Source organism: Macrobrachium rosenbergii, chromosome 51 (genome assembly GCF_040412425.1).
Source record: "Macrobrachium rosenbergii isolate ZJJX-2024 chromosome 51, ASM4041242v1, whole genome shotgun sequence".
Taxonomy (NCBI): domain Eukaryota; kingdom Metazoa; phylum Arthropoda; class Malacostraca; order Decapoda; family Palaemonidae; genus Macrobrachium; species Macrobrachium rosenbergii.
Window position 1 is genome coordinate 9,492,026 of NC_089791.1, and position 11,904 is coordinate 9,503,929.

Here is an 11,904-nt window from a genome sequence, read left to right on the forward strand (position 1 = left end):
TACCTGGGAGTCTGTTCTGGAGCAGCAGCAGGTATGATTACCTGAGAGTCCGTTTTGGATGGACGACTTTTTCTGGATCCACATCCTCTGGAGCTACCTCATCAGCTTTTGGTTAAGTTCGTCCGTTGGCAGCAAGTGGCTGTCTCGACAACTCCTCTGAGCTCGTCTGTGTGTGTGGCTTCGTTCGTTGGCAGCAGGTGGCTGTTTTGACAACTCCCCTGAGTTAGTCTGTGTGTGGCTTCATCCACTGGCAGCAAGTGGCTGTCTCGGCAACTCCCCTGAGTCCGTCTGTTGGCAGCAAGTGGCTGTCATGACAACTCCCGAGTTCGTCTGTGTGTGGCGTCATCCGTTGGCAGCAAGTGGCTGTCTCGACAACTCCCCTGAGTTCGTCTGTGTGTGGCTTCGTCCTTGTTGGCAGCATGTGTCTGTCGTGGCAGTTTACCTGCGTTGATATTTTCAATGATTTCTGCGGTTGTTTCAGTTTAGGTAGCTGGCCAGTGTAATTGCCATGGTTTGGTCTGTTGATGTATTTATGATCCCTATTGTGACTGTCATTTAATGATTATCTTTACGAGCTGTTTTGTTATTAAAATTCAGAATGAGTTTCGATGTCATGCATTAAGTGTTTTTTGAGATTTTTTATAAAGTAATGGTTTTGCTGCTCATAAGTGTAATGTGTATTATTTTGAATAATGTGGAGTAATGACTTAATTTTCATGCTGACTCATTCTGGATGTAATTGTTTGGTTTTGCTGCTGTTTCATGTTGGATAAGTATTTAATTTTGCTGCTAACTCGTTATGAATAAGTGTTTTGTTTTGAAGCTGACTCATTTTTTATTAAGTGTGTAATTTTGATGCAGATTCATTTTTTGAATAAGTGTTGCTTTACTGCTGACTCATTTTTCAGTGTAACTATTTACTTTTGATACTGATGCATTTTGGATAGTAAATGTTAAATTTTGCTACTTAACCATTTTCAGCGATATTTTTGGTAACCGACTCATTTGTATATTCTGCAAATTTTGTTAATAAATTAGTGTCAAGGCCACCTTTTGGTTTTGTTTAGCTCCTTCCTCCTTTGTCTACCCCAGTTTCTCCCAGTCTTTTCTCAGTCCTGATATTTTTGTTTTAAAAGAACCTGATGAACCCAAGAGTGGTTCATAGCATTTGGTGACATTGCCAGGATTGGTTCTGTTTTGACTGGCAAGGTTGCAGTGGCACCAGAGGAGAGAGACAGTGCTGTGTAAAAAAACAATTGATTTTTTCTTTGAGTTAGGGAGGTGTCAGGTTTAGCAGTTGTTTAGCTGGGACAATCGTTTGCCGATTGTTCCCTTGGTATGGTTGTTTGGTTGTTATACCTGTTACCCTGTTCTTGTTTTTTATTTAGGTGAGTTGATGTCTGTTGAATGGTGTCCGACTTCATCAGTCAGGTTGGTTCGTAGCAGCGAGGAATCAGCAGTTGGGTAGGAGCAGCAGGTATGCTTACCTGGGGGTCAGTTTTGGAGCGCCAGCAGGTATGATTACCTGAGAGTCCGTTTTGGATGGACGACTTTTTCTGGATCCACATCCTTTGGAGCAACCTCATCAGTGTTTGGCTATGTTCGTCCGTTGGCAGCAAATGGCTGTCTCGACAACTCCCCTGAGTTCGTCTGTATGTGGCTTCGTCCGTTGGCAGCAAGTGGCTATTTCAACAACTCCCCTGAGTTCGTCTGTGTGTGGCTTTGTCCGTTGGTAGCAAGTGGCTGTCTCAACAACTCCCCTGAGCTCATCTGTGTGCGTCTTCGTCCGTTGGCAGCAAGTGGCTGTCTCGACAACTCCCGAGTTCGTCTGTGTGTGGCTTCGTCCGTTGGCAGCAAGTGGCTGTCTCGACAACTCCCGAGTTCATCTGTGTGTGGCTTCGTCCATTGGCAGCAAGTGGCGGTCATGACAATTCCCTGAGGTCATCTGTGTGTGGCTTTGTCCGTTGGCAGCAAGTGGCTGTCTCTACAACTCCTGTGAGTTCGTCTGTGTGTGGCTTCGTCCCTGTTGGCAGCATGTCTGTCGTGGCAGCTTACATGCGTTGATATTTTCAACGACTTCTGTGGTTGTTTCAGTTTCGTAGCTGGCCAATGTAATTGCCACGGTTTGGTCTGTTGATTGTATTTGTGAGCCCTATTGTGATTGTCATTTAATGATTATTATCTTTACGAGCTGTTTTGTTATTAAAGTTCAGAATGAGTTTCGAGGTCATGCATTAAGTGTTTTTTGATATTTTATATAAAGTAATGTTTTTGCTGCTCATAAGTGTAATGTATATTATTTTGAATAATGTGGAGTAATGACTTAATTTTCATGCTGACTCATTTTGGATGTAATTGTTTAGTTTCTGCTGTTTCATGTTGGATAAGTATTTAATTTTGCAGCTAGCTCATTATGAATGGTTTTGTTTTAAAGCTGACTCATTTTTTGATTAAGTACGTAATTTTTCAGTGTAACCATTTACTTTTGATACTGATGCATTTTAGATAGTAAATGTTAAATTTTGCTACTGAACCATTTTCAGTGATATTTTTGGCAACTGACTCATTTGCATAAACTGCAAATTTTGTAAATAAATTAGTGTTACAGCCCACCTTTTGGTTTTGTTTAGCTCCTTCCTCCTTTATCTGCCCCAATTTCTGCCAGTCTTGTCTCAGTCCCGATATTTTTGTTGTAAAAGAACCTGATGAACACAAGAGTGGTTCATAACAATAAGTAAATAATGTTTTGCTGTTAATTTTGTCTTCAGTTTTACAATCATAGTTTCTTCACATTGCTCAGCTTTTACACATGCACACACAAGATTTAAACAAACATGTATACTTTAAAATATATATATATATATATATAATGCATATATATATATATATATATATATAATATATATATATATATATATATATATATATATATATAATATATATATACATATATATATATATACATATATATATATATATTTATATATATATATAAATATATATATATATATATATATATATATATATATATATATATATATATATATACATCACATGCATACATACATACATATATATATACATATATATACTGCTATAAGAGTTGGTCGACTGCAAGCTCTTACCTTTGAAGCTAACACAGCTAATGGGGACCAACACTTTGTCCAAAATAATGAAGGCTAGGGGAATTAGATTTCAAGTAATAGAAGGAGCTCATGAAAGAAATTCCAGACCTAAGTTCAGTAACTGTATTTATACAATCAGACGACTAATTTACAAGGAGCTGTAGAAGCTTGGCTCTTGGCACTTCTGAGATAGATTACACAATAACAAGATTAAGAGTGCCATTCAATGTATGGTAAATTATGAGGCATTCAAACTCAGGAATGAACTTGATTGATGGATGTAAGGGCACACTGGATACAGATGGTCTACAGCCCATCACACACCCTTTATGTAATACCGGAGAAAGGGACACGATCATTGGATAAGCCTAAACACTGTTTAATTCTTACTAGGGACTGCTGAAGGCTCTAGGAGTAACGTCAAGTATGATCAGTTAAATTATTCTTTACAATGATGAATGGTTACTGACAAATGTACAGGGTCAAGCACACTGCAAGGGGAACATGAAATAAGATCATAAAATAAAGGTGACTGAACACTCTCCACAGCACAGTAACTGATTCCTTAAGCGAAGATCCTGGATGCAGAATAAATGTTCTCTGACAAGTGGGACTTCTACACATGGCACTATAAGGTAGCACTCGCAATGGTAGATGAATGGTCAGACAAAACAGGTGAGCAGCAGTTTAGGGGTAAGGTAAGCTCAGCGGTTTATCGCCATGTCAGTGGTCTGTCCGCATCTGCTGTCGTTGACCCAGGGGCGATCTTATATGACCTCGGTTTACTGCCGGTGTTCAAAGCCCAAGCGATCCTGCTATCCTGGTTGTGGAAGGCGATTCCCAGTTAATCCTGCTGCAGGCTATGCATGTGGGTGCTGTGCAGGATGGTCCTGTGTTGGGGGAAAAGTCTTCGGCCAGTGAAAGTTATAAGCAGACTAAGTTTAGTGCTCTTTTAGTGAGGGAAAGTACTAACCCTGACTCATTCAATGGACAAAACTTAATTGACAGGAGCCACCCCTTAAACACTCTCTGTCTGGTTGCTGTTTCTCTAAAAATTAGCATAGAGGGCTGCGAAGAGGTGAATACTTCTAGCAACTCCCCTAAACGTAGACACTGCACATCTCTTTTGTGTGTGAATATCAGCAAATCAGCCTGTAAATGCTTAATATTTACTGTTTTCTCCTCAAGCCTTTGCAAAGTACTTACCAAGGCGACTGGGGTTAAGTGATTAGGTTTAGTTTTGGCATGCAGTAGTTACTTGGGCAGCACCTGCAATTATTTAATTTTGCTTTGGGTAACTTTAATATGAAATTGATTGCAACTGGTTGTTAATCTATTATGCAAATTATACAACAGCGATACTTAAGGTATGATAAACATAAGGCTGCATGTATGTAGACTAGGGCAGGTTTCTGCCTGTTATGGCAGAGACCAGACTTAGCTAAAATAAAGTACAATTTCATACAAATCTAAAAAGCCTTTATACATTCGTGTGACTACTCAGCTGGTGAGTGCCTTGGTACCTTGCTGAGGTGGTGGCACTGTGTCAGGTGTGGCACCAGTGTCGTAAGGGCCTAGTGGTTCTGTGATGTGCAATTAATTTCCCCTTTAAGAGATTGAAGTCTGTCATGCACCCAAGCATATGGGAAGGAAACTCAGTGACTTATAGGGCCAGGTGGTACTCTGCATCAGTCAGAACATGATGAAAAGTGGAAGGGTGAGGCAAGGTGAAAGGACAGTTGTTACAAGGATGGATAAGATTACAAAACGGTTAAAGTTACAAAGAAGGCTACAAAATTACAAATGTACAAGAGACGAGTGAGTAATCGGGCGTCCTGCTCTGGTTTGGGTGCCAAGGTTCTTCCTGCATGTTTTCATTTCTGAAAGTTGTCAAGTAGGTTAATTTACCGACCAAGTGTCCCGCACGGCTCTTAAAATTGGCTACTTTTGGGAACTTCGTGGCCAACAATGTTTATGCATGTATGAAATTGACTATCTGTACCTTATTGTCACACCTCCCAACTCTTCAAATCAACCAATCCAGAAGACAGCACTGTCCACGCTGGGGTGGGGCGTGTGTGCTTTTGAATCACCACCAGTCTCTTGAATGACGTGATAGGGTGCAGTCAGCAAAATTGTTCGAAGGATCCCCCTACACCCCGTTGTAATCATGGTAAGTACACAGTTTTTCTTTCATAGGGTTGAATGATGTGTCATCATGCTGAAGATGTTTTTCAAGGTGATGTGATAATATTTAGTATTTGAAATCATAGCCGTAATAAGTATATATCCCGCACGGCTACTTGGTCCGTAACGGTAAGTATGGCGCACCCGGCCAAAAAAATTTTTTCAGAAGCTAATTGCTTTTACTTTTTTGCAGATTAGGAGTGATATGTTTTGGGCGAAGGAATGCTGCCCCTTGGAACACAGGGAGGAAGTGCATTAGCATGGATAGCCCCAGAAGATGCGAAGATAGCGGATGTTGATGTGCAGGTAGACAGTGACTGAGGACCCAACATACCAACCTGATGAGGGACGAGCTGGCTGACGAAATTTCTTCAGCCTACTACTTAATGAGGTTAGTATCATAACAACATCATGTATTTTTCATTGTTGAGGGATTACATATCATTTATACATATCATTCTGTTTATTTTACACAGTGCCAACACTCTATTTATTTTACACAGTGCCAACACACTCATACACATGCACACACATACACATGCACACACTCATACACATGCTCACACTCATACATACACAGATGCACACACTCATACACATGCTCACACTCATACATACACAGATGCACACACTCATACAGATACACATAACTTTTATGTGTTTTGAAACTTTCATTGTTGATGGATTACATATCATTCTATTTATTATACATATCATTCTAGTTATTATACATAGAGCCAACACACTCATACACATGCACACACTCATACAGATACACATAACTTCATGTGTTTTTGAAACTTTTCATTGTTGATGGATTACATATCATTCTATTCACTATACACAGTGCCTGGCACACACACACACACACACACACATGCACACACTCATACACACATGCACACATACACACGCACACACATACACACACAATAACACACTCATTGTCCACACACACAACACAATCATGATTTATTGTCTGTATTGCTAATGTGACTCTTTTCTCATTTCAGGTGGCCAGTCCTGTCCCTGTTGCAGTGCCACCCATGCCAGATGGTAGATAGTGCTGCTGATGTACCATCCGGCTCCCTAGCAGGAACAAGAAAGCTCGGCCTCATCGGTGGAAGAAAGAGGGACATCAGCCAGCCCCTGCCTGATTATGTTCATGAACGCCTGTTATTTGAGGGCACCACGAGTACTCCTCCAGTTCTTCACAAAATGAACTGGAACACATTGTATATCAAACAAACCTGTATTCCAGGCAGAAGGATGTTGGGGGAACTTCAACATCACTGGAGGCTGAACTCAAGGTGTTCATGGGTGCCATCATTTTCAGGGGTCTCGTTCCATTGCCCAGTATAGTTGACTACTGGGCTGTCCACACTAGGGTTCCACAGATTGCTGACTGCATGTCCAGGAACGCTCTAAGGCAATCCGGGTCTAACCTCCACTTCAGCAACAACGACTTGGCAGCAGGGTCAAGGGACAGGTTCCTGAAGGTTCGTGCAATCTTCAGCAAGGTCACCAGGGAGTTCCTGAAGGTTGCTGAAACTCCCCTGTACAGTCTATTGACGAGGTCATGGTTGCATACAAGGGGACCACAGCTGGTAACCTTCGCCAGTATGTACAAGAAGCCAGAGAAGTGGGGCTACAAACTTTCTGCAGGTCCAGTGATGGATGGTTGTACATGACATCCTCATGTACCAAGGAGAGTCCACATTTTCAAGTCACCACACCACACTGTCTGAAGAGGAGGAGAAGATGCCAGTCACTTCCAAGTTCGTTGTCGCCTTGGTGAAGACCCTCAAGAACCCCAAGACCACTGCAGTGTATGCCGACAATTACTTCACAAGTTTATCCTTGGCTGAGTACCTGAGGTCCCAGTATCAGTGTCGGTATGTGGGCACTGCAAGAGAAAATAGGGTTGGCTTCCCACCTCTGATGACTGTGAAGGATATGTCTAGAAGACAGTAGCCAGGGCACACTTGATTTCGTCTCTTCTGAAGGGATCCTTGTGGCTAGGTGGAAGGACAACAACATTGTGACTGTGCTGTCTACTGATGTCGGTGTGGAGCCTGTTGCTGACATTCAGCGGTATAACAGGGAGGAGAAGAAGAAGGTTGTGTACCCTGTCCAAATGTCATCACCAAGTACAACAGCTGAATGGGTGGCATCGACAAAAGTGACATGCTGACCCACCTCTACAAGACCCCTTCAAAGCAAAAGAGGTACTATATGAGGCTCTTTTATACATTGTGGACCTCATAATATGTAATGCCTGGCTTCTGTACAAGAGGGACTGTTTGGCATTGCAGTCCAACCCTATGCCCTCAAGGACTTCCGCCTCCATCGCCTTGGCACTGAGGTCTTACAAGGTCAACCCCACCAGAGTCACCAGGGTTTCCCCTTACTCAGCGAGATGTCCCTTCACAAAGAGGGGCGAGGTTGTGCCTGCCGTTGCAGAACGTCAGGATGCCACTAAACTGCATATGCCTTTGTATGTCAAGGCTAGGCAGACCTGTAAGTTTTGTTCCTGTAAGTGGGCCACATCCACAGGTCCCGGTGGGTGTGTGAGGACTGTAAAGTGGCACTGTGTCTGACTAATGCAAGGAACTGTTTGCACTCTTCCACAAGGCATAACTTTTGTAAATATTGTATATATTTTGTGTAAGTTTGTATGTTGTGAAGTCTTGTAAGTTTGTTATTGTCTATTTTTTATGCTAACCTATGTAAGTCTAAGCTGTAAATTATAATTACTAACACATTTCACTGCCAGTATTACTTGTATATTTTTTTATTTTTGTAAAATAAAGTATTCAACTATCCCAGGGTATCTTTTTATACATCAATAGAGGGAAAAAACAGAAAAAATTCATAATAAACACAGTAGCAAGTCATATTAATGTCAAACACAATAAATTCATCATGGAAATTGGTAAAAAGGGTGAGTATATAAAGAGTGGTATTATCAGGAAAAAGTTTACCGTTATGGTCCCAAGTGTCCTGACGGGATGAGCGTGGTCCGTCGGAGTTCTCGACCGAGGCATTCATACGGATACTTCATTGAATGCAATTATTTGCCAAGTTTTGCAAGATTTCAAAAAATGCACAAGAATGATTTGATCTTGTATTTTGATATACTATCACATACTAAGAGGGTTTTTTGAAATTTCCCATAAAACCTAGGTGGACTTTAAAGGGTTATTAAGGGATTGTGGTCCGTGTGGTAGGACTCAAAGTGTTTGATGACTTGAACCATTCCCAGCAGCTCTTTCTCGATTGTGTTATACCTGGTTTGAGCCGGGTTTAGCTTATTTGAGTAGTAAGCCACCAGATGCCTATTTTCATCCTTCTCCTGGAAAAGAATGGCACTAATGCTGACATCACTGACGTCAACAGCCAGGTAGAAGGGCTGTCATAATCTGGGGTGTGTAGAACTGGTTGGCTGATGAGTACTGCCTTCAGGTTATTGTATGCCTTTTCGCATTCTGTTGTGCAGAGGAACTGTTGCTTTCCTTTAAAAAGGTTAGTGATAGCAGCTGCCGCATCGGAGAAGTTAGGTACAAACCTTCGGAGGTACTGCGACATTTCGATGAAACGTTGTGCTTCCTTCTTGGTTCATGGATACGGCATGTCTTGGATGCCACGGACGTTTGCGTCATTTGGCATAATCTTCCCGTTCCCTATGATGTAGCCAAGCTAAGTGATTGCGACCACACCAAACTGACACTTTTTAAGGGTGACAACGAGCTTGGCCCATTGTAAGGCGGTTAGTAATTGAGATAGGATGTGGAGATACTCTTCCCATGAGCTGGCATAGATTACAATGTCGTCTAGGTAGATGACACAGTTCTTAACACCCGCTGGGTGCATTTTTGAGGCCAAAAGTCATGACCTTACACTGGCACTTACCGGAGGGTGTTGTGAATGCAGTCAGAGGGTAGGACTCCTCTGACAGTGGTACTTGCCAGTGCCCCTTTTCTCTAAGTCAACCTTACTTAGAAAAGGGGAACATCCTAGACTCTCCAAACAGACCTTGATTTTTGGGAGGGGTTAAGGTTCAGGTTTGGTGACTTCATTTAGCTTTCTGTAATCAACAGCGCGTGTCTCTTCCCCCTTCCTTGGGCATTAACACTACAGGTAATGACCAGGGGCTTCGGCTCTCTTCTATTAGGCCAAGTTCAAGTTGAAGCTGGACCTGGGCCTGAATTCTCTCTGCAAGTTGCAGGTTAACTTTGTAAGTAGCCTTGGGCTATGGGTTTGGTGTTTTCCTCTAATCTGATGGAGTGTTCCAGGACGTCTGTGCAGCCTAGATTATTCTGGTGGAGCAACTGCCTTATGTCCTGGCGCTGGTGCTTATCTAAGCCTAGGGTGATGTGAGGAAGGTTTGCTAGCACCTCGAAGTTAGTTTCCGGAGGCTGGAGTTGTGAGATATGCCCTGCCATTGCTCCTGGACTGGATAAGGGACCACCTGGGTCCTTCTCCGGTTCCCTTTGGTGATGGGGCTTTAGTAAATTGACATGTAGCCATTTGGCCTGCCTCTTGCCACAGTTTACAAGGTAGTTCAAGGTCCCCCTTTTACCAAGAATCTTGTGAGGCCCCGTGGGTTTCGAGAGGGCATGTAGGTCCGGTTCTAAGCACTAAGACTTGGTTCCTGGTGTTGAAACTTCGGGTGGTCACCCTTCGATCCAGTCTTAGTTTGACCCTTTCCTGTGGGGCTTCTTCTGAGGCTTGAGCTACTGCCCAAGCTGCCCTAAGTTTGTTCTGGATGTTGGGTAGTTCCTTTGCCCAGTCACCTTCTCCGGTTCTGACCAAGCCTCATATAGGATGTCAAGCAGCCCTATGGAGCTCAAGTGGGCTGTGGCCTAATGTTTCTGATGGGGCCTGGTGAATGGCAAACAGAGCAGAGTAGGTTTTCTTCCCATGTAGCTCCTCCTTCATTCTCAAGTTTGGCTAATGCTGAGCTGAGGGTTTGATGGAAATGTTCTGTGATTCCTTGGCTCTCTGGATGGTATGGTGAGGAATGAATGTGCTTTATCCCGTGGCTAGCCATACTGTCCCTGAATTCCTTTGACATGAAGTATTGTCCTTGATCACTCTGAATGGTGGTTGGGAAGCCAAAATTGGACAAGAACTTTAGCAGGGCCTTTACAGCATTCCAGGAGGTTTCACTCAGGATATTGCGTGAAGAGGTCAATTATTGTTAAACAGTGGTTATTCCCTGTTTTGCTCTTTATACAGCCTTGGGGTGTATAATGATTGATTACTACATTCTGAAACGGGATACCTACAGAGGGTATGTTCCTCAGCGGAGCCTTTGGGATGACCTCATTTGGATTCCCTGTGATCTGGCAGGACGGGAAAGATGTTATTTAGGTCTTAACAGCTTTAAGTAGGCCAGGCCAGTAGAATCTTCCCTTGATGGCTTTCATAGTCCAGGTTACACTGAAGTGCCCCCAGACCATCATGGGCCAGTTGGAGAATCTTATGTTGGAGAAAGCTTGGTACCACTACCAGCTGGTGGATAACCTGATCAGGATCATGGTTTCCCCAGGTTACCTGGTAGAGTATGTCGTCCTCCAGGAGATAGTCAACCTTTGAGGGGTTGATGATATCATCCAGACTAATTAAGGCTTCTGTTCGGAGGTGGTTAAGGGTGTCATCCTCCTTTTGTGCCTGGACAAGATGATCTCAGTCCAGGGAAAATTAGGTGGCATCCGTCACCGTGATCAGGAGAGCAGTGGCTGAATAAGAAACTTCGGGTTCTGGACAGGTGTCACGTGAGGCATGTAGCCACAGCACTTCTGCCAAGTTAATGTCTGTGGGGAGTGGGTCATATGACTTACGTGAATCCTTTTCCATTGGCTCTTTGGGCGCGAGGCCATCATACACCACAGAGGAATTATTGAATCCCTCCACTGCAGGTCCTGCCCTATGAGAAGAGGGTGTCCGTTTGAGAGGGAATGCACTACCCCTAATAGATGTTCCTTCATTTTGGTGGGGTCACCTGTGGTTACTTGTAGGCAGACGGTAGGTAGGCCCTTGGTGTCGCCATCAACCCAACAGATGGTCATGAGTTCATCCTCTCGGACGGTGGAACTGGTTGGCACATGCTGTCTGGTGATGAGGCTGACCTCTGAGCCGGTGTCAATGATATTGGGTAGTGATTGTGGTGGAGTGGAGCAGTCAAGAGGAGCGACAGCAACCTTGTCAAGGCCAATCGGGTGGTTGTCCACAGTCCCAGCAGGTGGCATCGCTGTAGTCTGGTTTAGGTTTAACCGTAGCAGGAGTAGCTGGTTGTTTTGGTTTGAAGGCAGTGGCTCCAGGGGGCCTCTTATGCTTTTGAGTGGCTCCTTTTTTATGCGGCACTGTTCCTCCAGGTGCCCTCCCATCTAGCAATAGTGGCACATCGGGGCACTAGACACTGGCCCATTCTTGGGTCAGGCTGACCCCGAGGTGTGTGGCTTGGGGGGATGAGTTTCCATCCCGGGGAAGTGGAGGAAGGGTGGAAAGTGTCTCAATCATCTAAGCGGCAACATTCAGCAAGTGTTTTGGGGAGTTTCTCACATAGGTAAGTGGCCAGGGAACTAGG

At 43.5% G+C, this 11,904-nt stretch overlaps 1 pseudogene; it reads left to right on the forward strand.

Annotated features, from left to right (window-relative positions):
* Window positions 1-5,534: 5,534 nt before the first annotated feature.
* LOC136832948 (piggyBac transposable element-derived protein 3-like) lies at window positions 5,535-7,952 on the forward strand (annotated as a pseudogene).
* The last annotated feature ends 3,952 nt before the right edge of the window (window positions 7,953-11,904 follow it).